Genomic DNA, 27,134 nt, shown 5'->3' with positions numbered 1-27,134 from the left:
CTTTTCAGCCTCCAGAGTTCAGCTTCAAAACCAGATCTAGTATTGGGAAATGAACCAGAGCAGATAAAGGAAGTAAGCCTAGGGGTACATCTGGGCAATAGCAATCCTAACATAATAAAGTTTAAAATAATGACTGAGAAAGACATAAGTAAGACAAAGATCAAAGTAACAGAAAAAGAGCTAATTTTGATGGAACTAGGGAAGGTATCTTGGAAAAAGGTTGACAGAAAAAGAGATAGAATAGCAGTATTTAAACTGGTGAATAGAGATCAGGAGAATATATTCCGCTAAAAACCAAGAACAAACTAGTCAATAACGAAACACCATAGCTAAGTAAAGAGATAAGGGTAAAAATAAAACTAAAGAAAAAGGTCTACACTAAGGTCATTGACAATAAAGGAGAGGATGATAAAAGGAAATATGAAGAGGTTAGAAAAGAAGTGGAAAAGACAATTAGGAATGCAAAAAGGAACAGCAAAATTAAATTATCGAGGCATATAAAATGTATAGTATTCTGCAGATACATAAACAACAGAAGAAAAATCAAGATAGGTATGGGGAGTAATAAAGGATGCACAAGATAAACTCATAGTTAATGACAGTGAAACAGCAGAAATATTAAATCATTGCTTTGCCTTAGTATTTACCAAAAGGACTAACAAGGTGTGCATGACTTTAGAAGAGATCAAAACACATTTTAGATAGAATGGAGGAAAATAATTGATAAATTAATCAAACTTAGATACATAAAACAATTTATTAGAAAAGGGAATAGTGCCAGAGGACTAGTTATTCCTATATTTTACAAGTGATATAGAACAATTCCAGGGATCTATAGACCAGCTAGCTTAACATCAGAGGTAGGAAAGAGAATAATCTTTACACAAAGATGTAACAGAAAAACATCTGGAAACTGAAAATATAATAAAGAGAAATCAGCATGGATTTCAAAAGGGAAGGTTTGACCAACCTAATTGAATTCTTAAGAAATAACAGAAAGAGTGGACAAGGGAAATGTAGTAGATGCAATATATTTGGATTTTAAAAGGCCTTCTATAGGGTAAACTGATCATAGTAGACTCATAACTAAGGTTAGAGTGTGTAGAGTCAGGGAAAAGGTTGCAGAATGGATGGCAAGCTGGCTACAAAACAGAAAACAAAGTTGGGTTAAGGTAGCTATTCAGACTGACAAAAGGTGGTGAGTGGTGCTCCAAAGGAATCAATGCTGGAACCACTATTGTTCAAAATTTACATTAATGATTTGGACAAGGGAATCGGAGGTACAATTTCAAAATTTGTGGATGACTCAAATTTGAGAGGTATAGTTAATACAAAGGAAGAGTGTGATAAAATACAGGACGACATTAATAAACTTGCAGAATGGGTGTGTAATTGGCAAATTAATTTCTATATAGATAAGTGTAAGGTGGTGTATTTTGGTAGCAAGAGTAAGAACATCGTGAACAGCTTGGATAATAAGTGTTTAAATGGAGTTGAGGAGCAAAGGGATCTTGGGGTACAGATAGTAGGTTAAGCAGGTTCATAAGGCCATAAAATATGCAAATTAAGCTCAGGGGTTCATTTCTAGAGGTATAGAATTGAAAAGCAGAGAAATCATGTTAAATTTGTACAGAATCTTGTTTGGACCATACTCGGAATACTGTGCACAGTTCTGGTCTAGACTTGATGATGTAACACATCCTATCCAACACCAAGACTGCTTGCTTTCACTTTCACAATATTGTCCACCCTCATCACTACAATAGTCCCGTGTCACCGCAATCCTTAGCCACATCTTTGGTACCTATAGATTCGATTTATCCAATGCCCCCCATTACAATTCAAATAGCCAGGTAGTGAGTGGCCTAGGCTTTATGTACTTACAGCACATACAGGATTTTATTTGTAGACGCAAACATTACATATTGTGTACGTCAACAACCAAAAAACAGTGTTCAGCCTGCTCCTAAATATATGAGCACAGGTGAATCTCCAGTTAGTGACCACCATCTGAACACAATTAAACAGCCAATTCATATACAATTAACCCCTCCTTCCCCCTGTACCCCCAACCCTGCTGAAATGATTGGTATCCAATAACCTGTGCTAGGCAGAGCGCTTGTATGGATGTTGATGAGACCAGTATGGGCTCAGCTGTTGGTATATCGCCTGTTGACATTTATTTCTGACATTCACTTTGGTGAGGAGGGGGAGGACAGCCAGAACATACAATGGGCAAATTAGGCAGACACTGGAAATAGAAAATGATTAAAGGGAATGGGCAAAGAGCAGCGAGATTGAACTAGAATGGTCAGTTTTGTGACCATTACAGGCACAATAGACCAAAGGGGTTCTTTCTTGAATTTCTATGATTCTATACTCTCGCAAAGTTAACAGCTTCAATAGAAAAGAGAAGAAAAAAGAGAGTAGTGCATAGAGGTAACTTTGGGTTGGGAGAAGATGAAGACGATGTTGCCCCACAAATTGCTTACGTATGTGTAATGTCCACCACCACCACCACATGCTTCAGGTGCCAGAATTGCCCTTTGTGTCCAACAGCCCTCCCTGATTCGTTCTATTTGGTCACAGCTCTTGTACAATGTTGACAGCAATAAGATACAGTTTGAAGGATAGATTTTCAATGTGCACAGCATGGGATAGTTACATTGTCTCTGCCATTCTTCAAATGTCCCTGCTTGAAGTTTTGGTACTTGCAGACTGTAATGAGTTCTTTTATGTTGTCTGATGCAACATAAATGAGATGCATGGAGTCCAGTTGGTTGAAGATCTCAAACAGATTTATTAAACAGCTAACTATTATATACAGTACATTTTTTAATCATTATTATTATTTATTATATTATTTACAGAACTTGCCTCTAGGTATTACAATTGCAGAATGGTTCAGATTCGAGTCACATGACTGTGTCCTGGTACTTGGCTCATTAGCAAGATTTAAAGGGACATCACTCTTAAAGACAATCATTCAACACAGACCTTAATTAGTTGAAGAAAATTTCAGCCAAAACCAACCATGGAAGATGTGGCTGGCACTTGGATTTCCATGTGTCGAGATTTTGAACATTTGCAAAGCTTCTGCTGTTTATATTGTCAGCTCCCAAGGTGGAAGAGCCAGCGGTTCCTTACACTTAACTTTCTTTCACCTAGCCTCTAGGCTTCTCTGTTTTAACAGCCTAACCTGTTTCAAGCAGTGCTCAATAACTTTGGTTATATAAGGCAGTCTGTTTCTGTCTGCCCAGGCTTTGAAAATAGACATGGTTATATATACACAGCATTTAAATAGCAGGGTTTGTGTTCTATCTCACCCTTGCACTTTGCCTGTAAAATCTCACTTGCTTTAATACCTGCCCTTGATGCTTCTGCACAGGGTGCGAGGCGCAGGAGAGCAATCCAGGAAAGTGGAAACATGTAGTTTATGAATCGAAAGAGGAAAGTTTTTCTTTCAGCCACCCAATTAAAGCAAAATTGAACATACCAGCCAATTTACTGAATAAGGAGTTCAGCTATCTACACATTTGAAGCCTGAGGCTGCAGTGTAATAGAGCTCATAACAAATACTGCAGTGTTTCATACTCAACAGGGGCATAACTGGGGTCTCAGTCCAGTGCCCATTGCTCTTAGAATATTGTCCTGTCACTAGCTCTCAGTTTGAATACAGTTCAGTGAAATTATACGACGGGCTTCTCTCTCCTTTCCCCCCTTTCTTTCCTGTTCAGGATCTTCTTGAATGTAGTGAGATTGCCAGTTTTGACTACTGGTTGCAGATCCATACTGTCGAACTGGCTTTGCAATTACTTCATAACCAGTGCAAAAAGCACATGAAACACAACCTATCAATCAGACAACACAAGCAGTTAACTCGGTAGAAGTCTGGCAAGAAGACTGGAAAGCCTACTTGCCAGCGTTAACTCACAAGTACCTAAGTTAAATTTAAAAACATGTCTGCAGTTCTTTTTTAAAAAACATTATATAAAGGACACAGACCCATTTTTGTTGCATTGATCAGTCAGCTTGAGTTGAAATTCAATCCGATGACCACCCTCTGTCCGTATGTGGTTATATGTGTCTTTTTCTCAAATAGGACAGATGCACGCACGTCACTCAGAGTTATAGAATGGTGTCTGCAGTTAAACAATTGGCTTCTAGATTGAACTTCATATCCTTTGAACTGTATGGAAAGACAGAGATGAGTAGAAAAATGGACTGATGGCTTCAGATACTGATCACTTTAGAATCAAGATTAAGTGGGACCCTGCATTAGTTTAAAAAACACACACACAAACATACACATGCACAGAGATAAATTATTTACTATGTTGTACAGCTAGAATGTTAATTATGTCTTATCTTCATTTAAAAATATAAAAATTATTAAAATGTATTTTCTATATGCTCCTAAGATCGGTCAGTGAGCCGCACCACTGGCTAGTAGAGCCATAAAGGCCAGGAGGATCCAAAAGTGTGGTTCCTGGTCTGTGTTGAGTTAGCTAATTTGACCCAGGACCCAGGATAGCAATACGATGGGGGGTAGGGTGCTACAATTGGTTTCAGTATCTGTTAATGAGGAGACAAATCAGGCATGGCTCCTGATTGACATCTAATGAGACCTAACAAAAGAGTTGGGTCATGATATGATGCCCACTTCTTCATGTGATGGTGAAGCATCGTGCCAATACTCATACTCCAGGCTTTACACGTGAAGAGCAGCTGCTTAGACAGCTTAGTGCCCAAGGAACCACACCCCAGCAGCTAGTGACAATGGAACCATTCTCCAGCAGCAAGTGACCATGGAACCGTATTGCAACAGCTACTACTCATGGAATCAAACCCCAACAACTTGTTAATTGTATATTAAGTAAGCATTTAATTATAGTTAGGTGGTTGGAATTAACTGGGGAATCGCTTGTGCTCCTATGTTTAGGAGCAGACTGTAACTGTGCTTGTTGGGTTTGGAGGTGCATGTAGCCACTGACCATGGAACCATATCCCAGCAAGAGCCAGCACCTTCAGGAGATGAGAGAAGCAATCTGAGTGAAGAACAGAAAAGCTCAGGCCGGGTGCGATGATTTGTCGGAAATTGATTTTCACTCATCGGGGGTGCATCACTGCATTCTAGTATTTATGTTTCAACAACCAATTCAAGTGCAGAAAACCCTTTCATGGGAAAACACTTCTCTTGCTTGATCGATTCCAGCTGAGCTGAAAACTTTTTCCAAGTCCAAAAACTATTATTCTGGAACTAACTCAAATTTTTAAAATTTAAATCGAAGCTAATTATTGTTATTTGAAAGATAAGGCCAGAACCTGTGAAGAGTGGGGATTATAGATTCACATGCAGCGAAATAGCCTCATTTACATTAAGTCTTATTCTTGAAATGCGTTTGGAATTGTTCTTTGGCACTTGTTCGGCTAGACAATGCCAAAAATATATCAAATTGGAAACATTTTGAGCAAATGCAAGCCAGAATTGAAAGGGCATAACTGTGAAAGAAGGGATGTGGCCCTCAGAAAAAGTGATGCTGCGTAGGATAAATATGCTTTGCATGCAGAAATCTCGCAGATCTCAATTAGCAGAAGAGCTTCTCACCGCCAGAAAAACCTGACTGTCAGGAAGTGGACCATAAGTGGGTGAAACTGATCCTCTGGGTGCTGTAAATCAGAAAGCCAGACATGATTTGCAAGGCTAGCCTCCGGTGTGTAAACGTTGGAGCAACTGTAACAACACAATCTTGTTTCTGCACATCATTAACCCACAGATCCATAATCGCCAGCAAGAGGTGAGCATGTCTGCAATATTATCTAACAAGGTGTGGTGGAGACAAAATGATCTGTAGCAACTTAAAAGGTCTTTGTTTCCCCCACCACCCCCTCTTTCTCTCTCAAACAAGGGCTCAGGCCTGAATTCCCTTAGATCCTGGGGCACAAGAGCAAGAGATGTGACCAACAACACTGTAGCCTCTCCTAACTTTTTTTAGAACTGATTTATTTCCATAACCTCAGGCTCAATAAACTTATGTGTGAATCTACAAAGGGTCTTAAATGGTAAAGGTAGCAGCTGCCAGGTGAAGCATAACATTATAATTCTGAACGCGCACTGCAAATCTAAATTCCATTGTCTGTGAGGAAAATGTCATTTTTCTTGTTCCCTTTGTTGAAAACAATCAATAATCAAAAGTGTGTGTTTCAACCTCCATTTAAGTGCCGGTGGTGACTTCCTCCCTAATTAGTTTCCATGTTTAAGCTGTTTTCCATTTGAACTTACCCTCCTGACTGATTGGCCTGCTTTGGAAAAAGAAATGAGGAACGCACAAAAGCCTCAGTTTGGCTTGCATCTCATCTCATCATTTGAAAACGTGATTAAGTGGCCGCTTGCAAAGGGTAGCTAAGCTATAAAATGTGTGACGCCCACACAAAGAGCAGACATATAAATATATCCTTAATGTACATCAGTTTTTTTTTCTAGGCATAACCTTCATGTGTTTTGTATGCTGTGTCCTGAGTGTGGCACACCGAATTCTCCCCCATAACGACACCCCACCCCCAAAGGCTTTTTTGTTGCTTTGCTGCCAATTCTTATAGTTAGGAATGTTAACCAGCCATCAGGTAAATTATTCCCATTGCAATATATTTAAACCGTGACATGGAGTTCAGCCCCACACAGAATGATTGGTTCTGGGAAAAAGGATTTCTCTCATAGTCACTAACGCACACCCAGTCTATGCACAGGGACAACTGCGAAGCCCAGACATTACGCATAGCCTTCTGCGCACATGTTACTAGTTCAAAGTACGATAGTGTTAGGGCATTGTTAATGGACTACTAATCCAGAGAATGAATTCAAATCTCACAATGAGAATTTGAATTGAGTGGAAGTTACCATGAAGCTGTTGGGCTGCTGTAAAACCCTAACCAATATCCTTAAGGTAAGGAAACTGCTGTCCTTACCTGATCTGGCCTGCCTGGGGCTCCAGTTCTAAACCAACATGTTGATTCTTTATTGTGCTCTGAAGTGGCACAGCAAACTGCTCAGTTGCTACACTGCAGTGGTTCAAAAAGAAGGCTTAAGAGGGCCTTTAGACCAGGTGCCACTCAGGGTGAGGTTAAAATGCCAATGGGCTACTAGTGACATCATAGGAACTTTAATTAATGCCCAAGTCCAGCAATTAATTCATCCACTGTCAAAACAGCTGGCAGTGAATTTAGAAATCGTCGAGAAGGGAATGGAAGTCGGGGCTGTCCAATTTGCTGTTGGGGGGGTGATGGGGAAGAGTTCAAATTTCTGCCGTGTCACAGTTGACAGTTAGAAGCAGCGCAACAGAACCATTTTTCTGAACGTGTTTCAGAATTCAAGTTCTACGGAGTAGATGTGAAAAGACTTGAGTCACTTGTGATCAGACCTGGGACATATATGATGCTTGTGCCGTATTACAGGCAGCTGCCACCACTTTGATCTTGGTCAAGCTCCAACTGGTGCTGCAGCTGGAACTGGAATCAGGACACTGTAAAACTTGACCTCACCTCAACTTATGCCATACCTCTGTTTACACAGATTGGACAACTTCAGCCAACAGTGCCCCTAACCATGATAATCAATTCACACAATATCCTGAAAGAAATACTTTCCTGGTTTATGAAAATGACTTACAACCACAGATTACAAACTAGCCATTTCCTCTGGTATTAATTGACTACACTCAATGCGTTGGGATTGCACCTCGCTTCGTCACTTGCTATTGCCAGAAATGGCTAAGTTTTATTGCTTTGTACAGATTCTTGCTCAGTGGGTGGGGGAGGGAGGGAAAAATACAATTCTGCGGGTTTAGAGAGCTCTCCGTTGTGATTCCTCCTCTCTTCTCTGGCCACCCCTTTCTACATTGTCCCTGCCTTTCCTCCCTTCCACCCCTGCACTCAACTGCCTTCTGAAACTCTCCAGCGAATAACCCTCTTGCTGTGCTGTCCCCTACAGCTGACACTAATTTAATACCTTATTTATTAACCCTGTAAGCTCCTTTCAGTTGACAGGTTAAATTTTATGCAGAAATGTGGCAGGTTGTCCCAAGTCGACTTGTGACAGCACTATTCATTATGAAGATGAATAGTCGTTTTCAGTGCAGACACTTGATTGTAAAATGATTTACCCTCAGACATCTCTGTGCTACTACCAGAGCTCATTAGTGCAGAGATGCTACGCAGGAGTGTGATTTATCACTTTTGGCTCTGAAAGGCAACGTTGTCCTGCCACATTTTTGTTTAAAACTGGAATCAGCTGTCTGTATATTTAATTACAGAATTAACCCTGAGCATAGACAGTATTAGCCATGCCTTCTCCCTGTTTAGCCAATGTTGTTTCTTGTTTTAGTGTACCCGAGAACTCCTTGGGTTAATCAGGCCAAGTCTGGTTCAAAATCTGAACATTCATTAACCTGCCTGTGTTACAATTTATTTTGAAACATGCGAAGCCCATGCCACAGAGCACATGGTGCTATCAGCCACATTGCCATGGTGCCAGTGGAAAAGCATTAACCCACCTAGCTCTCATTGTTAGCGTGAGACTCCTAAACTGAAGTTAGACTAGTTTCTAAACACAGATAGGGAGGGAAGGGCAGTTCCAGGTTGATTCTCTGTGCCTCCTAGTGGTCAACTGAAAAAGGAAGTAAGACTTGCATTTCTGTAGTGCATTTCATGACTTCAAGGCATCCCGAATTGCTTTCCAAGAAATGAATTACTTTTGAAGTGTGGTCACCGTTGAATTGCAGGTAACACAGCAACCAATTTACACACAGCAAGATCCCACAAAGAGCAACGTGATAATGCTCAGATAATTTGTTTCTTTTAGTGGTTATGGTTGAGACATAAATATTGGCCAGGACACCAGGGAGAACTCTCCTTTGAATTAGTGCCAATGGATATTTTACCACTGCCTGAGAGGGCAGACTGACACTCAGTTTAACATCTCCCCTGAAAGTTGGCACTCCTGACAGTGCATCACTCCCTCAGTGCCAGACTGGAGTGTTAGCCTAGATTTTGTGCACAAATCTCTGGACTGAAAAATAACACTGACAGGATTCCCAATCTCTGGGAGCAGAATTGTTGGAATTGGTGTGTGGATTGGTAAAGAGAGACATAATAGATTTCCCAGTGGTTCAGTGACTGTGCCCAGAAGGATCTAGGTATGATCCTTATTCTCTCCTGAGTTAGCTAATCTCAGCACAAAGAATGCCATGATTGGCCTTAACAGTCTTGAGTTAAGAGGAGGCAGTTTGGCCAACGTTCTCATTCCTGATTGCTGTTGAGTAGCCCCACTGTAAAGTAAGTGTGTGTGTGCATGGCAGTGTGCATGGTGGGGTGGGGGCGGAATATGGTGGTGATGCACCTTATGCTGAATAGCTGGTGACACTCACATCATGTGAGATTCTCAGTAGTGCCACCAGTTTCTGAACTTTCGGTCTCATGCTATCCACCTACAAGCCGAATATGAAACTGACAGGACTTGTCTAAAACTTTGTGAGTCCCAGCCAGTTCCAAAATTTAACCTATTCAAGGCACCTGCCTTTAGGAGGTAACAGTAAAAGTGTAGGTCGCGTTACCATAAAAGTCATGAGTGTGCATGCTTGGGTGTGCAGAATTGGCATTGGCGAGTGATCAGAAGACAACTGGCTCTGGCAAATCCATCACTCAGTAAGGAATCAATACCTCAGGAAAGGATAGGTGGAGGCAAAAAATTAAATAAAATAACTTACAATTAAAAAGCAGACTTAGAATTTTAAAAAATCAACTTAATGAATTCTGCTCAAAGCATTACCTCTTGTTCAAGTTCTAAGATTTTTTAAATTAGTAAGGTGGAGCTTATAATTAACATTTTTTGTATTGAATGATGAGTAACTATAAACTATAATTAGTCTCCTATTTGTTGCCCACATGATAAGAGACCAAGTTTGAAAAATACCTAATTAATTGTATGTACAGTGCTTTGAGACGTTTTGATAATGTTAAGATGCTGCTTAAATTCAAACTTTTCTTTCAAATATAAAGCTACAGCATTATAAACAAAAATACTTCTTTTTTCAAAAAAAGCTTGAAGTATATAGTTTTGTTTCGAATATACAAGGGTCTTTTAACTGAAGCTACTAGATCCTGCAGATTGTATTTCTTCCAATTATTTCAAAGGACATTTTAATACATTAGTTTTCCAGTAGAGGACCTGTGTGCTTGCTTGTGTTATGTGGCGTTGTTTCACAAACCTCGCCTTTCACTCCTTTTCCTCCCTCATCTCCCTCATTTTGCGGTTATTATAAATCACTGGCGCTATACCAGAAGTACTACTTGTTGCAAGGATTAACATGATGTCAGAATATGAAATTAATTGGATTACTAATCCTTTTAGGTTTTTCTGACAAGACAGTTCCAATAAAAGTCACAATGGTTCCTCCTAGTCAATTAAGTCCTGCCGAAGAAAAATTGGATTAATCTTTCCATTGAAGAAACTAATTGTTGTGTTACTTCAAGCACAGGGAATCACAGCTGGAACAACAAGGAAGAAAGCAGCTATGTCGTTTCAGGAAATATATACATTCTTTAAAAGCAAACAGGATTTGACACTGACCTTAAAATCTTCTGCACAAACATTACACTACTTTCTTGGAGCGATTCTGCCTCAAACAAGTCTGTGCTATTTAAAAATAGTTTTCTATACTAACAGTGTGTGATATTTTGGATTCTCTCTTGTCCCTACTATTGGTACAAGAGAGATTTCTGTCTTTAAAGCAGACTTTGTCAATTTAAGCCTACAGTAAATTTGAAAGCATGCTGTATTGAACGCGAGACAGACAGCTTGATAAATGGGCAGTGTTTAAGTTTACAATCCCCTGGTGGGAGTAAATATTGTCAGAGAGAAAGGGCTTGACAAATATTGCGTCACCTTTTCAGAGCCCTCTCAATACAGGGAGCATCAGCCTGTTCGTTTAGTTGAAGCTGCCTGCTTAATTCTAAATATATCCCACTAGATGTCAGAGAAATAGAAAAGAGAACGTAAAATTGAGACAGACTGTAGGGAGGGAGAGAGTGAAATTCACTCACTCTCCTTACATGGGGATGAAAAAAGAATCGCACAGACGATAATGGCGAGACGGCCGAAACCTTGACATTTATGGCGGAGGATAATAGAAATTGCCAGGACTCAATAGAAAATGACCACTTGTCACCCAAGTGACAGACAACAGCTGCTTGCACATCTGGAGTCTGGTTCGGGCAAACAGCCTAACTCTAGGCATCCTCCTCCCCTTTTATTAAAAAGGAAAATGCTAACAGCACCTCAGCCTATAGACCTCACCACATTTGAGTGCAAAGCACCTCCTCGAGTACAAAACAGTCACCAAAAAAAGAGCTTGATAAATCACACTGTGTTGACAGGTTCAGCCTTAAATTAATATAATACATTGCACAGCTATTCAATTTCCCAGTAACTCTGTGCCTTAGCTGTAACAGATTGATGTTTTCTTAAGAGGGAACATATCTAAAAGAGGAAAAGTTCAATAATGCAAAAATAATTGGACATTTCAGTGAAAACAGACCACAAACGTCCCTTTGAAAATTTTAGTATTAAACCCACGTTTGCCTTTCGTAGCAACAAGTAGCTAAAGAGCACTTCCCTTTTACACTTACCCTTCTGACACTGTTAGAACTCATTATGTCTGTGAAGGAAGGGTGACATTAAACCCACAGGAGACTGACATACCACAACCACATTCTCATCATCTGCCTTGATGAACTGCAAACACCAGACTAATGAAAACTGATATAACTTTTCTGCTGGCACTGATAAAATTCCTTCAGCTATCAGTGAGACATCAAAAGAAAACAAAAGCGGCAGAAAAACAAATCTCATAGACTTACCCCAGTCAAGTTGACATAAGCAGAGGGCGAGACAGAAAGAATCCAGTTAGAATATTCCTTTTAAAATCGACCACAATTGCATTTGCTCTGAAGACTTTGGTCCGCAGTTGGGTCGCGCTTCTTCCTCCTCAAACTCGGTAGGCAGCTCAGCAAAGAAGAACTGGAGACATTTTTCAGGGCGAGTCTTGAAAAGGAGTGAGAAAGTGCTTGATAAGCTTTCAGTAAGCCGAGTTTGCTTCAGGGACTTGAGTCATCAGGCTTTCGTCCTGACTCCCTCCCTAATGATCTCAAGCTTTCCTAAAGACTGAAATTGTATTAACATCACTGTCAGCCTATTGGCTGAAACACCAAACGCCGTCCAATCCAGGGAAGGTGAAGTTCCCAGATCGAAAGAAAACATGGAGCAGGAGCCCATCAACAGGAATGGTTCAGCAGCTTCCCCAGGTTTGTTTTTAAAAGGATAGGTTTCACATTGCTATGCCCCCATGGAAAGATCATTTTCCCACGTCAGTGGAATACTTTTATGATTAACTGTGTGGCAGGGATTTTTATCTGTGCTTTGTGCCTCAGCGATGCGTGAAAGATCTCCGCTGCAAAATTCTTTAGTAAGTGATGTTAGTACTTCAAGAGATGCAGGGATCAAACGTATTGGTCTGTCAGTTTGCCAAGTCTGGCGACGGCTGTTCGCATTCTATACCCGAAATCAGTGCCAGGCTGCCAATCTACAACTACACATTCGATACTAATTTACTTTGCTCCCCCTTTCTGAATGTGGTAAATCCTTGTTGCATAGAGTCCTACACATACCAGTTACCCTCCTGCACATTATCGAGATGAGCATTGTTCTATAACTTTAAAGGGTAAGTGTGGCTAGGTTAGTCAACCATGGAGGACATTGCAGCAGAGCACAATCTTACCCTCATCAGATGTCCTGAAGGCATTGCTGAGTAGCATTTACGGAGAAGAACACTGGCTGATTTTTGTTTTTCATCTCTAATGCAGTAATACTAAACTGAATTGAGGACAGAAGTTGGGGGAAGACACATCCCAGACAGGCCTGAGCACTGATCTCATCCAGAGATTCAGATGACAGTTATCAACTTTTGCTGTTGTGGTTTAGGATGGGATCAGGTTACCCTGTTAAAGTTTTGCCATATAATCACAAGGTATAATTTAATTCTAATAAAACAACATTCAGATGTGGTCTGAAGCCATTCTCTTCAGCCACCAATTCCATTCCCCCACCCCTTGTGACTGTTTCAGGCTGAAGCAGACTGTAATTCACATCCGGTCCATCACAAAGACCGCCGACTTATACCTCTGTAATATTGCACCTCTGCACTGCTGCCTTAGCCCATCTACTACTGAGACCTTCATCCATGCTTCTGTTTCCACCAAACTCCACTATTACAATGCTCTCCTGGCCGGCCTACCGTTTTCCATCTTCCATTAACCTGAGCTGATCCAAAATTCAACAGTTTAATCCTAACTCATATCAAATCCCATGGGTGGCACAGTGGTTAGCACCGCAGCCTCACAGCTCCAGTGATCCGGGTTCGGTTCTGGGTACTGCCTGTGCGGAGTTTACAAGTTCTCCCTGTGACCCCGTGGGTTTCTGCCGGGTACTCCGGTTTCCTCCCACAGCCAAAGACTTGCAGGTTGATAGGTAAATCGGCCATTGTAAATTGCCCCTAATGTAGGTAGGTGGTTGGAGAACGGTGGGGATGTGGTAGGGAATATGGGATTAATGTAGGATTAGTATAAATGGGTAGTTGTTGGTCAACACAGACTCGGTGGGCTGAAGGGCCTGTTTCAGTGCTGTATCTCTCTATGACTCTAAATCCTGTTCATCCATGCTCCCAGTCCATCAATCCCTGATTTTAAGATACTCATCTTTAAGATTAAATTCCTCCAGCCTTTCCCCTCTCTATCTCTGTAACCTCTTCCAGCCCTACAACCTCCTGTGTTCCTCATGTGCACACTGACGTTCTTCACCTCACCATTGGCAGACTTGTCTTCAGCTGTCCAGGCACTAAGCTCTGAAATTCCCTCCTCATAACTCATTATCTCTCTCCTCCTTTAAGATGCTCCTTAAAATGTACATCTATGACTGTCACCTGTCCTAATGTTTACTTCTTTAGTTTGGTGTCAATTTGTGCCTGAATACACTCCTGTGACGTGCCTTGGGATATTAGTCTATATTAAAGGCATTCTATAAATACAAGTTGTTGCTTTTGTCTCACAAAACCAGTTTGAGCCAAAGATTTTACCTGCAGTGCACACTGAAGCCTGAGAGAACAGAGTGACGCTGTCCCTAACCCTACTCATGAGATATCCACATTCCACATTACTGCTTCTTTTGTGGGTTATAAAGTCTTCCTGATATCAGATGAACTCTGAACCCCGTCCATTCACTAATGTAACCAGATCACTTTGCTCAGAATAGCTACAATTCACTCAGCTTTGTAACATTCCCGATGTGAATAATTTATTAAGTGACAGAAAATGAACGAGAAGCTTTTTATTATTTTCTCAAATGTTAAAAAAATGCTTGGCACCTAGGTTTATTTGTACCAGTGTGTTTCTACTGAATTAAGCATAGTGCAAGCTTTACTGGATTGAGCTCGTGTGTATTAGTTTATGCTGAAGTCGAGATTTTGGTGTTGATCTAGAGGAGATAATAGCAGTGTTAGGTCTTGAATCAACATGGTTTTGGTTTAACTCAGGGCTAAGATTCTCTGGGAGACTGATTGTTGGTTGATTCTCATTTTTTCCTCTTCTTTCAGCTCTCAAAATGGCTAATTCATACTTTGGTACAATTTCATAAGCACAGTCTTCTGGTACTTCACCCAAAGAGGCCATATTCATGTGTGAACATTGAAAATGAGTGTTAACTTCCATCTCAAGGAGCATCAAAGCCTTGTGTAATCCTGTCCGCACCTGACATGAGCTGGACAGTAGTTGTAACTTTGGCTCATTTCAAGGGGTACTGAGGCCAGTTGTAGGACTTTCCACTGTCAAGCTATCAGCACGATGCATTATGGACTGGGGACTTTCATGATCATCATGGTTCAGCTGCTCATTGGAAAAGCTGCTCAGCCATCAGGGTAGCATTGATGTTTTATTTTAACAAGAAATGTAAAGCCAGCATTTGCCGGTATTGGTCGCAGAGCTGGATACCATTTGACCCCATGACTTTGGAATCTCTTCTGATACCCCTCCTGCTCACTGCTCCCCTCTCACTTCAGACCATGATTTCAGACACTTACTTTAACTCCTGCTTACTGCCTGCTACCCTCCCTGGTGACATGAAACACCTTGGGACATTTTGCTACCTTAAAGACACACACACACGTACATAATATACATATGTGTATATATGTATGCATATATTTATGAATGTGATACATGTACACATTATTACTGAGAATGGAGGCTGCAGTATACATTTAGATTCATGGTGTATGGACTGGGAAGTGACCCTTTCCGAGCAGCTATTTCACAGTCTGTTCTTTACAGAGCATTGTGAGCCACTTCAGACTCGCTAGTGTGTGCTTTTCATTTGTGGGACTATTGTACATCTGGACCCTTCAGGCTATACCATTAAGGAGCTCCCTCTTTTTGTTTGTTCACTCCTGTGCTGTTTTTCTGGCCAATTAATCTGTCAGGAGACCCTTGTGGCCTACGGTTGCATCTCACAGATCCTTCTTCCAAAACTACCACTTTGTTTTGAAGAAATCCGAGTACTGCTATCCCTTCTTAGTACTTGTCAGAAGAGGAAACAACATATTTTTCTGTATTGCATTGTGCTGCAAATCATATTGGACTGATTGTAAAGATAGCTGAATATTTGATTTACTTTACTGTCTGAACACATCCGATTGAAAATCCTGCTTAAGTTCATAGTCTAGGAAAGGAATAAAAATTTCATCTGCAGGAAGGCTACGGCTAGAAATCTAATCCACCCAACAAAATTGAAAACTTGCTGTAACCTCCCCAGATATAGTTTCACAAGTAAAACTCCTTTTTGTGATGGGAACCACACTTTTAAAAAGATGAAAAGAGGACTGAAATGAAACCAGAAGATGTTTCAAATACTTAGGAGCTCTGTCAGTAAAGAAAAAAAGGTCGGTTAATGTTTCGGGTATACACCCTTCATAGGTGTCTGAAACTGAAACACTAGCATATTCAGGCTAATTTTACAACTTTATGGGAGTGAAATTCACCTTTGGTGGCAGCACAAAATGAGCATTGGTGATTGCAGAAAAGAATACTGAGTGGAATGTAGAAAGGGCTGGCAAGTCTCTCTTGCCCGTTTTGAGTGACCGCCCAAGGCGAATTTTACTCCTCCTGCTTTTGGCAGGACACCTTGCCCAGCGTGAGTGTATCGCAGAAATCTGGGCATATGCTCCACCTGATTTTCCAAAACGCTGAAAAGTGTCCAAGTTTTCAATAGGCACTTGGCAGCTGGAAGCGCTGGTTAGCCTGATTATCTCTAACAGATCTGCATTTTTCTGTTCTCTGGTTTTTGAAGATATGAAGTTCTAACACATTGGGCTTTACATTGGGAAGAGTATAGATGCACAATAGGAACTAACTGATGAAAATCCAGTGGCTGTAAGAATGCTGCGAGGCAGTAGGCACCCTGCCCACCTGAGGATGAGCAGATTGATGCAGCTTCCTGCACCAGCCTATGAACAGTTGCACACATTCCAATTGACTGCCATGAATATGGTGAATGCCCTGCTGCCACAAGAGACTACTTATGAAATTACTGAGGAATTCAAAATTAATCCCTCTACTTTGGAAAGCTAATAAGTGCAAATTTTCACTTAAAAGTTAAGCACTCACCATCAGTGGAGACCAATTGCCTTTTGGTATATCACCCAACTGGATGTGCATGAACTGACTCTGCAGGGGTTAATTTTAACCTTGGGCAATGATGGAAAATTAGTGATATCAAATTCGCCACTCTTTATACAGCATGCCTGATTTTCCTTTCTGTTGAAGGAATTGGAAGGAAAAATAGGGCCAATGTCTAATAGTGGGTGAATTCAATATTGCCTGTTTTATGTCAACAACCAAAGTTTAAATTACCTCCAGTGAGTGTCAGCAGGCTAGTTACCCAGGGGGAGGGCATCACAATCGAACCTGACCCTTCTTTCATCCATACAAGCACCTCCAGCAAGGTTAATATATATCGATCAGGGAAAGAAACCCTGGTGTGTTTTCCCTTCCTTACCCAGGCATGGTGAGGCCAATTGTAGACCCTGCTGCCACTCCAACTGAGATTGGCTAACTCAGCCCAGACTGCGGCTTACACCTGTGATCTTTTTGATCTATATGGTTCAGCTACTCACTGGAGGAACTAGTTGTTCCTCCTAGTAGTATGCCCAGCCAAAATTTGGTGGAGAGATAGGAAAGGAGAGGGAACAGCAGTCAAAAACAAATGACCTGCCAGCCTGTGAGTGGAGGCCCAGAGACACGTGGGGCAGTAAGTATTCCAAACATCACAGGCAAAGGAGAGGGCAAGCCAAACATGTCAGTGGAGTAGAGAAACCTAGCCACAAGAATTAAAAATTATATTGCAGCAACATTAGACATTGTTAAATGGGGGCTACAGAAGTTTCGTTATCTGACTGTAGAGAAAAATGAAACTAGTTGATTTACTTCAAAGAAATGCACTAAAACCCTTTTTAGGGCAGTACCATAAGAGGAAAACTTATGGCACGTAAGTATAAACAGTTAGCCCTAATTACACCTGACTGTAACATCTTCTAATACACAAATCACTATTTCATCCCTTCTGTTCACTTTCTTAACAGTCCTTCAATCTTCTCTCCTCTCACTAGCACTAGCACCCAACTCTATCCACTTTCTGATGGTCACAGTACACAAGTTCTAGTTCACCATTTCCCAGAAAGTGTGCCCTTACCATTGATGGAAGACATTCAAAGGGCCGAATTTTCACAACAAAGGCAGGAAACAGGAGTTGGGATTGTTTTTGGGTCAGGAACCCACCTCTGGTGAGAAACTGATTAAAGTTTAAGATTTTCACGTGGGTGAGCCCTTAATTGCTATGGAGACAGGATTCCTGTCCAATTAGAGGCAGTGGGGGCTGGAATATAGGTGGGTCAGATGAAGTGTGGAACTGATTCAGACTCCCCATAGCAGCCATCACTGAGGCTGTTGGTTGTCCTGAGGGAAAAATCTGCTGATTGTCCCAAAGCCTACCACAGCACCAGAGGGAAACGAGTGCCAGAGGCCTGGCAACTGGGGCAGGGCTGCCCCTCACTTCATCGAAGCTGACCTGGATGTAATTTTGGAGGCTGTGAGGGAGAAGAGGGATTTCCTCTTCCTGGAGGGTGGCAGAAGGAAGCCATTGTGTTGCTTGGAGCACCATGTGGGTCACTAGGGTGTGCTCTTACTGTCTCTGTCTACTGTTTTCCTCTAATTGCACTGTATAAATGATGACACTTTCAGCCACAAGTCTGGAACTCCTTTTAGCTCTGCCATGACAGGAAAAGTGCTATGAGGTGGTGAACAGGATAATGGGATCCTCCACAGTGAGGACAAAACATCTGGGCAGATGTGCTTCCTTCACTGGCAGTAAATGATTTGATGTTCCAGGCCGTGTCTTCCATACAAGTGTTCGCACATGTATCTCAGACTCCTTTCCATGTCATGCACCTGAATCTGGGTCACAGGGGATCAGTTCAAACGTTCCTGAATCAGGAGATCCCTGACATTCACAGCATCCTCACAAGCGCTTCACGTCCCGAGCCATGCCCAGCCAACTCGGTGTACAACTGAGGACCTCTCTGTTCAGCATTATCTCTCTCTCTGCCTCCATTTCGTCCTCCTCCTCTCTCACCTCCTGCTCCCCCAATGAGCTGTCTCCTTCCAAGGCCTCCATCCTCAAGGCCCACACCTCTCTGGAGGGCCATGTTATGGAAAGCGCAATAGACCATTTCAGTGACCAAGACCCTTGCAGAAGGGTATTGGGGGCACCACCTGACTGGTCCAGGCAGCAGAATTGCATCTTGAGAAGCCCGATGGCCTGCTCAATGGTTGTCCTAGTGAGCAGATGGCATTGGTTGTATCACCTCTGTGCCTCTGTCTGGGGCTTCATTAAACGGGTGAATAGCCATGTCTTCAACGGATATTCCTTGTCCCCTAGGATCCAAGCATGGAGTGAAGATCTGAGGCAGCTTGGACTGGCGGAGGATGAAGCAGTCATGGCAGCTGCCTGGAAAGTGAGCGCACACATGGAAAAAGCTGTTGTTGTGGTCGCAGACCAGGTGGACATTGGGGGAGTAGAAGCCCTTCCTGTTGATGGATCTCACTGGCCCGTCACTCAATGCCTTGATAGCCACATGAGTGCAATCGATGATGCCTTGCACGTGGGGGAGTCCCGCAATGGCGGCAAAACCCACTGCCCTCTGTGGCTTTCGGCAGCTGATCCTTAGAAGGAGCTAAACGTGAATAAGTTCAAGGCCACAGTGACTTTGACGGCTACAGGCAGGGCATGGTGAGCAGTGCTGCGAGGTGTGAGGCCTTCAGCGAGGAGGGTACAGATGTCCGTGACCATCTGCCTGGAGAGTTGCAGTCTCTAGCGACACTGGATTTCAGTCATCTCCAGATAGCTCCATTTTTGGCAGAAGGTCACATGCTGAGGATATAGCCTCCATTGCCTTCCTGCTCCTCCTTCCTCTCCGGTGCCCTCCTGCTACTCTGGGCAGCCATGACTGGGTCCCCATTCTGTACCCGCTTCCCTTTAGCTGATCAGCAATGGACAGCATGTGAAACCTATACGCCCCATTCAAAATTACAGTCCCACTTTTAGCAAGCTTTTAACAAGCTTCTCAAGTACCTTCCTCAATCTGGAGGTGAGCGGGATCATTGTCCTGCCCTCTCCATGCCCTGATGAACATTGCCAGCCCCAGGAACGGTGTCTCGAAACTGACATGCTGGCCATTGCTGGTATTTTTGCGTCTCCCCCACCATCAACCTGAGGGGTGGGGGGGGGGGTGGGTGGGGGTGGTGCGGGGTGCCCAAAAATTCAGCCCAAAGTCTCCAGAGGAGAATCTTTGCTGCTTTGACTGTTTGTCCCTTTGCTGGGACCATTCATCATCATTCATCCTCGTTACTTCTAGTATACAGGCTGCCATGAAGACACTGTCTGATACCTTCCAGGGAGAACCCTGGATCACCAATTTCCTTTTAAATTTTATGCAATCCAGGAAGATTTCCCATTGCGCTCCAATTTCTATTTGTGTTTGCACTGTAGTATGTGTCTATGATGGTGCTAAATAAAATGTTGCCAAGATTTCTTCTGACCACTATTTCTGATGAACCTTCAGTAAAATAGTGAGCAGAGGAAATCTCCCCTTCCCAATTGCTTGTGAAGCATTTTGGGACATCCAGAGCACGTGATGTACATTCTTTGTCCCTTTCTCTCATTAACTTTTTTTCTTTCTTTCATCTCTTACTTTCATTCTTAGTTTCTCGCTGTCCTTTCCTTTCCTATTTCTATCTCTCTCCGCTTTCTTACCATGGAGCCATGCTGAATTCAATGAAATTATTGAAACCCCATTGAACATGAAACAGAGAAAAAGAAAATTTGTAAAGTGGGGTGAGTTTTCAGAACAGTGGGCTTAATTTTATAAGCCCGAAATGGCAGCCCACACGCCAAAGAGCTGTCGCAATTCCAAGCGCGGTGGCACATTTAAATAGCCATGGCTGGCCACTCCCTCCAATCACGTGGAGGAGGCAGGCTGTCCGTCCCTGGCAATGGCGTCAGCTGCCTGTACGCAGGCACAGACGCCATTTTTAAAGGGCTGTGAGCCTGACTGGAATATTTAAATATTTAAAGAAAGATTTAATGAAATTAAATAAATATCTCTCTTTTGCCCATCGTCCACCCACCAATAACAATTAAATTATTTACCTTCGCCCCCCCCCAAAGCACTTACCTTTACCATCTGACCTTCCACCCCCAAAACTGCACAAACTTTAAACTTCAACCCTTCCCACTATCCCCTACACCCATGAGATTAATGTGACTTCATTCTCCCATCCCTTGCACTGATAAACTTACCTCCTCCCCCCCTCCTCACCAGTGTTGTGCCTCGTTTCCCCGGACGGGTATCCAAAGGCACGGGAGTGCCATCCACCGGGCCAAATATCGCAGCGGGACTTCAAGATGTAGGGACTTCATGGTAAGTACATTCAAATCCATTAATTTACTTTATTTCCATATGGTGATTGTGCTTCTGTCGCTGAGTGGCGGGGTGGGGTGGGGGGGCTGCCATGGTGCCCGTCGCTGCCGTGAGGATTGGGCTGGGCCCTGCTGGCATCGAGGTCCGTGGCAGGCATCATCTGGGGCCATCTTCAGGCTCCCCCACCATGGATCCCAATGTTGAGGGCTCCTTAAAATCCAGATGGTGTCCCAGAAATAGTCACCAGCATTTTATTTGAGGTTATTTTGCAACCTGTTGGTATTTTTTTATCCTGGTGTTCTTTAGGAATAACACTGTAAGGACATTGTAGAGGTCATTGTCATTCATTGATGATTAAATCACCTAACTACAAGAGTAAAGTAGCTGTCTCAGGACAAACAATTTGAAGGAACAGTTCTAAGATTAAGGCCAGTGAAAAAAAAATGATCATTGTGAACAACTGGAGTCATGATTTATGATCCAAAGGAAAGATTGGTGGTACATGTCAAAGTCTCAGTGCAGAATTGGATGGAACAGGAATGACTATGCAAGTTCTGGCTAAGCCAGGAATTTACAAGGAATTCACTTCAGCCAGAATTGTATATAAATTAATTTGACTTTATATCTATTTTCATAGCCTTGGCAGTATTTACTTGTTACTTAAACTGTGATGCTTTTGCTGTTGGTAAAAACCAACATTTCCTGTTAACTGTGTTTAAGAATACTTTATTTATTGAAATTTCGGATGGCCTGCCTATCACTTTTTTATGATTATCTGCAACACTTCAGGCATCCTAACTCTGAATCTATACTGAAATGATCTAATCTCATTCCCTGAACAACAGTTACTTTAAATTCCTTGGCTTTCATGTCTTTGGGTAGTTTGTGACCTTTGGGAAGAATCTCATGCCTTTATTACTTTAAAAAGAATGGCTGTTTACTGTGAGACCTGTAAATTACCCAGAAGACACTGCTGAATATGACCCAAAAGCCATGTTTTTTAACAAGTACTATATTGATGTGCATATGGGCCACCCCAGCACATAAGTCACAGCCCAAACTTGAAACCTATCCCATAGGAAAGAATATTAGTCTTTTTAACTTAAAACAGGCAAAATAAGTTTCTAGAAAGTGTGTTAGAGGCCTTTGCACTTGACTCATTTAAGAAGCAGCTGGATATTTCCACAGGAAGATAATAGGGTTGGTATTTTGGAAGCAAGTAAACTTTGACAGCAAAGGTTCGTGGCATTGGCTGCCCATAACTACATATATAGCTTGATTTCAAGCGTCAGAGAGTTCTACTGGATGATTACTGATCAGATCTAGACCACGTTAACAAATCTGGAGCAGCTGATGTCCCTTCCTGAACTTGATTCCGATTTTCAGTAGCACCTATCGCATTACTTCAGGGAGAGTCCATTCCTATCCTTATGAGCCTCAGATCCGACTGTTAGTGGCTGTCCATAAGGGCCATGCTCAGGATTATGAGCAAAGTCCAACAGCAGACCCAATAGAAGAGGAAAAAACATTTGTCAATGCTGTTGAAGGCAATCAAGTTATGACTTCAGAAATCAGTGGAAGAATTTCTAGCAAAGGAGATGGTGTCCCATCAAAAATACCCCTCTGTGTCTCACCTGTCCCATAGAAGCAGAGTGTACATAGGGGCATTTGACATACATGAGCTGCACTACAAGCTACATCAGGGTTAAAGCCCCTGCGCCTACAGGTGTCAAAGATCAGCCAATGCCAATGACTAGTGGTATCCAAAGTTTCTTCGAGGCAGTACCACTTTGATAAGTTTAAGTCCCACAATGTCCACAGCCAACTTTCTTCTTCATCAAAATCTATCTCATGCTTTTTATTAAAAGATGCAATCCTTAAATCACTGATGTGTACCTACCAAACGTTCAGAAAATGCCATTTTACAAGCACACAGCAGAAGAGAGTTCTCTGCTGAGGACTGTGTGTGGTTCAGAAGTGTTTTTGGTATGTTCCTGGATTGAAATAAAGAGACAGATGCTCTAATGACCAAAAACAAACACCTTCCCTTTTGTTCTTCTTCCCCCTTTTCACTTGCTCACAGCCGATTACATTTCTAACCTTTGCCAGTTCTGATGAAAGGTCACAGACATGAAACGTTAACTCTGTTTCTCTCTCCAAAGATGCTGCCACACCTGCTGAGTACTTCCAGCACTTTCTGTTTTTATTTCAGATTTCCAGAATCCGCAGTATTTTGCTTTTACTGTAACGAACCAACTCGGTTGAATTTTCAGTGCACTGATAATTGTCTGTTGGTAGGTCATGTGCTTCCAAGTTAGATCATAATTTTTCTTCCTTTTTGATGTGTTCTATATAAAAGGCTTGTGCAATCAGTAATGAAGTTGTTCTCTAACTTGAATGAGGTGCTGGAATGAGAAACAGTGTTCAATGTTGTGATGTAATATTGTTGTATAATGTTGGGCCAACACAAAGACTACAGGATATAGGAAAAAGGGGTGGGGAAAAGTGAGATAAGAAGCAATGGGAGTGGGAGAAAGAGAGAGGGAGGAAGGGAGAGAGCATAGTGAGAGAGAGAGGGAGAGAGAGACAGTGGAAAGGGAGTGGGAGAAAAAAGGAGGGGGAGAGAGGAGTGGGGGGGGGGGGGGGGGGGGAGGAGAGAGAGGGGAATGCCATGGAGAGAAAAGGGGAAGTGGACAGAAATGGGAGGCAAAGAGAAGGGAGTGGAACTGAAAGGAGGAGAGGAAGAGAGAAGGAGGGGAAGAAAGAGGAGGGGGAGAAAAAGGGGAATGGGATACAGAGAGAGAGAGTGGGAAAGTCAGGGGGGAGACAGGAAGTAATAGGATGGGAATTGTTAGAGAGACAAATTCTGGAATGTCACTTGTCCAACAGGTTTTTATTATGAAATGAGAAGAATGACAAATTGTGACATCCATTGACACAATTGTGCATTTTGAAGCACACTTACAGCATAGCTGTGCCATTTTTAAAGAATGTATTGCATCTAGTTTTGGTCACCACACTTTAAGAAGGATGTGAGGGTCCTTGAGAGGGTTCAGAGGAGATTTACCAGAATGGATCCAGGTATGGGGGATATTAGTTACAAGGCTAGTTGGAAAAGCTGGGGTTATTCTCCTTGGAGCAGAGGAGATTGAAGGGAGATTTGATAGAGGTGTACAAGATTATGACAGGTTCAGATAAGGGCAAGCGAGGACGTGAGCGAGAACTTTTTTACGCAGTGATTGGTAATGACTTGGAACTCATTGTCCACGGGGGTGGTGGAACTGGAGACAATCAATGATTTCAAAAGGAAATTGAATGGGCATTTGAAAGAAATAAACTTGCAGGGCTACAGGGATCGAGCAGGGGAATGGGACTGACTGGCAGAGAGCTGCCATGGACTCAATGGGCTGAATGGCCTCCTCCTGTGCCGTAAATGACTCTATGTCACATAGAGCCTACAGTTGCCAAGTTCATTTCGCTGGTGAGACACCCTGTATTGCAAAATCATGGGCAGCATGTCTACAATCTTCGCATGCATGTTTGTACGTTGCCTCTAGCACAAATGTAGAATGTGTCCTCTAAGTGTTAAAACTACAGTAAAAGTAAAGAAATGGCTGAAAGTTTTAAATATATTTATGAAAAATCTTTTAGCTGTGTCCATTTCCTGTAAACTTTGATATTATAATTCCTATGTTAGGATATCTAATATCCATTTTACATATAATGGGGTTGAGTTTCCACTTTGGGCACAATCAGGATATTAGATGAAAGTTGCACTTGAAATTGTGCTGGTTGGGTAATAGTTTAAGTTTCTGCTGAAATATGTTTGCTTAACCACAAATGTAAAATCTTTCATAAACCAGCACAATTGATCAGTGTAATGAAACCTAAATGCCTTTTCTTTGCATTTAAAAATATTCATTGATGTATTTAAGAGTGGTAACCTGGTGCAGTTTAATTAATACAGCTGAAAATGGGTTTATCAAAAAAAAGCATTTTTACTGTGTCCAGTTCTCCACCTATGAATAACCTAATTTTGAATCACTGAAAATCTCTTAAAAAAAACTACACTGAACTATTTACTACTTTTATTAATAAGTTTCTTAGTGTTCCTACTAGTGTCTGTGCATGTAAGAAAACAAACACAACTTGGAGAGCCTTCTTGCATGGCTGAAAACAGGCACAATTGGTGGAAATTTGCCTTGGCCAATATTTCGATTTGAGGGTAGGCCAGTTTTGTGGGTGGGTCCAGATTCAGGCAAAATGATTTTGAAACTATTAAAGATTAATGATTGCAGGAACTTGGAGTTTCTGCAATATTTTGCGTGGGTTTGGTTGGTATCACCCGGATTGCACTGATAAAACAAATGCAAAGCAGTGGAAACCGTAACCCTATAAACATCTCCTAATATCACCTTTCCCATGCGTTGCAGCTCTTTGCAACATCCTGAGATCATGAAAGACCCTATGTAATTGTAAAACAACCTATTTAAATGTGCCACACTAATTATACCCTCCCACCAGTGATGGTGCTGTAGCACCTCAGTTTTGCTCCTCCCAGTTCTTCAGCCTGTACTACAGAGACACTGCTATGCTTTGACCAACTCCACTTTTCTGTTTCTCACCCTGCGTTAAGTTTCAGTGTTTGACCATAATTAGTAATAAAAAAAATCAAAGCATTAGAGTAAAATTAAGGACTGAATATATGAATTTAAAATGGGGACTGAATTATGTTTGCAAGGCCTATATAGATATACAGATGTATAAATTTTGGATCTATAGATACTCACAGGCATGTTTTATATATGTATACTAGCTAAGACCCGCAAAATATTTGCGGTCAAATTAGTATCTTTATGCAACAATGCTTATTTTAATACAGGATTTCTAGTCATTCTTTCACCAAAGACTTTAATAGAATCAAAATTTCGCACTCTGGAAAAAAAAACAACATAAAGTTGTCCATATATATAATACAGACACAAGAATATAAATACAAATTTTGTCAAGAGTCTGGGCTTGTGACTTGTTTATAGTCATAGAATATGAAAATCTAATTGGGAACTGTTTTCTCCTGAGTTGAAAAGGCAGGTTTACATCTGATGGGCTCAGTATTATTTGAGGAATAAATATTCTATTTCCTTGAAATCCGCCTGTTGTAATTTCAACATCTCACATTGAAGAGAACAGCTTCCTAGCTACCAATCTTGGTCCATGACAAAGCCCTTGTTTAGGATTCAAGTTTCGTAGCAACATTATAATTGCTCCTTCCTTGAATCGAGGATTGTGCTGTGGCATGTCCATTGGAGTTAGACTGTGTAGAAACTCTGGAGGGTATAGTCTGTTATCATCTTCTTCATCTATAGAATCAATGCTGATGTATTCTTTTAATTCATCTGACAGCTTTTCTAAAACCTTTTCATTCAAATCTGGTGAATCTTAATTTTTAGCACAAAGAATGGTTTTCAAATAATAAATTGTATCAAATAATTGTCCCCATCATTTTGCCACAACCAATTCCATGATTTCATCCATCCCTCCCATGCCATCCCCTTCCTATGCCATTTCATCCACCCTATTCCATCCCCATCCCTCATGGAAATAATCCCACCAGCCACAGTAACTTTGTTGTTGGATTCCCATTACCTTCTGCTGTTTTTGTTCTTCACCAACCCGTTCTACCCTGCCGCTGCCACCACCACCAACCGCTGGCAGCCACATGTGCATTACACTCTCCAGTCCTCCGTGCGTCCCATGAGCTTCCGGGTGCACCATGCACTGCCCACCAAAGAAAACCACCAACAGATGCGCTCCTAAAACTGACTAATCAAACCATTCTGGACAGACAGAAACTGAATATTATTAGTATTGTTATGACCAGGTGAGAAAGAGGTCTAGGGTTCCCTTTCAGCCTTCACCTGGTCTTACTGTAACAGGGTTTAATTTTAAACATGCCGTGTTTTTAGCTCCCTCTTGGCGAATCCTTGTTCACTGCTTTCC

At 41.8% G+C, this 27,134-nt stretch overlaps 1 protein-coding gene and 1 long non-coding RNA gene across 17 annotated transcripts in view; one reads left to right on the top strand and one right to left on the bottom strand.

The window, feature by feature from the left end:
* prickle1b (prickle homolog 1b) overlaps window positions 1-27,134 on the bottom strand; it is a 493,868-nt gene that overhangs the window by 390,966 nt on the left and 75,768 nt on the right. For 5 of the 16 annotated variants that reach the window (XM_068050963.1, XM_068050968.1, XM_068050961.1 and 2 more), the window contains exon 1: window positions 11,914-12,205. The exons of 7 other annotated variants lie outside the window; for them this stretch is intronic. The gene's annotated coding sequence lies outside the window, so the exon portion shown is untranslated. Of the gene's footprint in view, window positions 1-4,005; window positions 4,190-6,966; window positions 7,036-11,682; window positions 11,749-11,913; window positions 12,206-27,134 lie in introns of those variants that run through there. 4 more of the 16 variants (XM_068050952.1, XM_068050960.1, XM_068050959.1 and 1 more) reach the window with 4 other exon arrangements.
* Window positions 20,903-27,134, top strand: part of LOC137379717 (uncharacterized) — a 199,747-nt gene continuing 193,515 nt past the window's right edge. The window contains exon 1 of the long non-coding RNA XR_010976894.1: window positions 20,903-21,134. This is a non-coding gene — a long non-coding RNA (uncharacterized lncRNA). The remainder of the gene's footprint in view (window positions 21,135-27,134) is intronic.

The sequence above is a fragment of the Heterodontus francisci genome, chromosome 18 (assembly GCF_036365525.1).
Source record: "Heterodontus francisci isolate sHetFra1 chromosome 18, sHetFra1.hap1, whole genome shotgun sequence".
Taxonomy (NCBI): Eukaryota; Metazoa; Chordata; class Chondrichthyes; order Heterodontiformes; family Heterodontidae; genus Heterodontus; species Heterodontus francisci.
The sequence above is the reverse complement of the archived record's forward strand: the minus strand, read 5'-3'. Positions and strand labels throughout refer to the sequence as shown.